Source organism: Sinocyclocheilus rhinocerous, unplaced genomic scaffold, assembly GCF_001515625.1.
Source record: "Sinocyclocheilus rhinocerous isolate Xijiao unplaced genomic scaffold, SAMN03320098_v1.1 scaffold2882, whole genome shotgun sequence".
Lineage (NCBI taxonomy): Eukaryota > Metazoa > Chordata > Actinopteri > Cypriniformes > Cyprinidae > Sinocyclocheilus > Sinocyclocheilus rhinocerous.
The window spans coordinates 554,473-556,180 of record NW_015644632.1 but is presented as its reverse complement, the minus strand read 5'-3'; the positions used below and the strand labels follow the sequence as shown (position 1 = coordinate 556,180).

General features: G+C 39.6%; 1 pseudogene; it reads right to left on the bottom strand.

Annotated features, from left to right (window-relative positions):
* Positions 1-1,257: 1,257 nt before the first annotated feature.
* LOC107758717 (filamin-A-interacting protein 1-like) overlaps positions 1,258-1,708 on the bottom strand; it is an 8,518-nt pseudogene continuing 8,067 nt past the window's right edge.

The window sequence follows — 1,708 nt, the reverse complement described above, 5'->3', positions numbered from 1 at the left end:
CCTTGTGAAGGGTGTCAATGATTGTCTTCTGGACAACTGTCAGATCAGCAGTCTTCCCCATGATTGTGTAGCCTAGTGAACCAAACTGAGAGACCATTTTGAAGGCTCAGGAAACCTTTGCAGGTGTTTTGAGTTGATTAGCTGATCTGTTTCATGACCCGCTGTCATCTTTGCTTGTGGGCACTCAGTTTTGAACACTGAATGGCTGATTGTGTATCAGGTCTGTGGTTAATTCAGTCTCAACGTATTGTCATATTTTATTCTTTGATATAAAATATATTAGTTTGTGATTTTTTTTTTTTTAAATTTTTACTTTTCTTGAAAAAGTCAATTACTAACAAGTGTCCAAATGGGACTTTTTTTTTTTTACGTACGCACGTTCACGAGAGAGTTGCATCCAGCGGATGACGTAGGACGTGTGCAAACGTGGTGACGAACGCGGAAGTGATGAACGTGGAAGCGCAGAGGAGAGAGCAAAACAAAACACCGGTCACGAATTAGTAGTTGTCAGGGAGTCATCACAGTCACTTCAGTCACCATCCAGGATAATTACCCGATCACAGTCACCTGAGTTCTGATCACCCGCACCTGCTGTCACCAATCAAGCCACACTACAAATACACACACAGCACAGCCACTCACTGTCCGGTCTACCGTTCACTCCTACGAACTACTCTGGACTCTCTCTGCCAAAATCTCCTAGAACGAATTACGGTTACCTACGTCATCCGCTGGACGCCACTCTCTCTTGAACGTGCGTACAACAGTTAGCGGAAGTTAGAGATTAAGGTTTTTTAAAGTTGTAGATATGGATATTTTTCTTACACAAACGCATCGCTTCGCTTTGGGAGGCCTTTATTAAACCCCCGGAGCCGTGTGGACTTCTTTTATAATGGATTGGTTAAATTTTTTGGACTTCAAATTTTGGGCTACCATCCACTCCCATTATAAAGCTTGGAAGAGCCAAGATGTTTTTTAATATAACTCAGATTGTATTCGTCTGAAAGAAGAAAGTCATATACATCTAGGATGGCTTGAGGGTAAGTAAATCATGGGGTAATTTTCATTTTTGGGTGAACTAACCCTTTAAAGGCAACACTGCTGCCAAACCCCAAGTCTCCTTCCCTATTTAATTCCCGAGAAAAATCTATGTGTCTTGCATCTCTGCAACATATAACAATTGCAGAAAGTGGCAAACATTAATTTTCTTTGACAGTAGACTTAAATGTAAACATGGATGTTATTTGTTCAGTGCTCTCAGCCCTTCCCTCCACCCTGTACGGCTCCATTAATGACAGCTGTTTTTTTTTTTCAGGTCAGTGTGTGTAGCAAATCAGCTCAAAAGGGAAATGTATATAAATAATTACAATTAATTATGATTAATTACAATTATTTATATGAGCTGCCAGTAGTAACTGTAGCAGAATTAAATTGCCATCAACTAATCTGTTCATCCAGCGAACATTTCGTGTAATTTCATATCAACTCTAAGAAAGGATATTTTCGTGGCCACAGAAAACAACCTTCTTACGGTAGCCTAACAATGCATTAGAGCATGTAGCAAGGATCAAAATCGTAAAGGGACATTATTCACAAGCAGGATCAGAAACTCATGTAATCTGTACACAAAAGTTTTATTAACTAAACGCTAACACACATAACTAATCTAAACAAACAAACATACAATCACTCATACATGGGGAAAGGG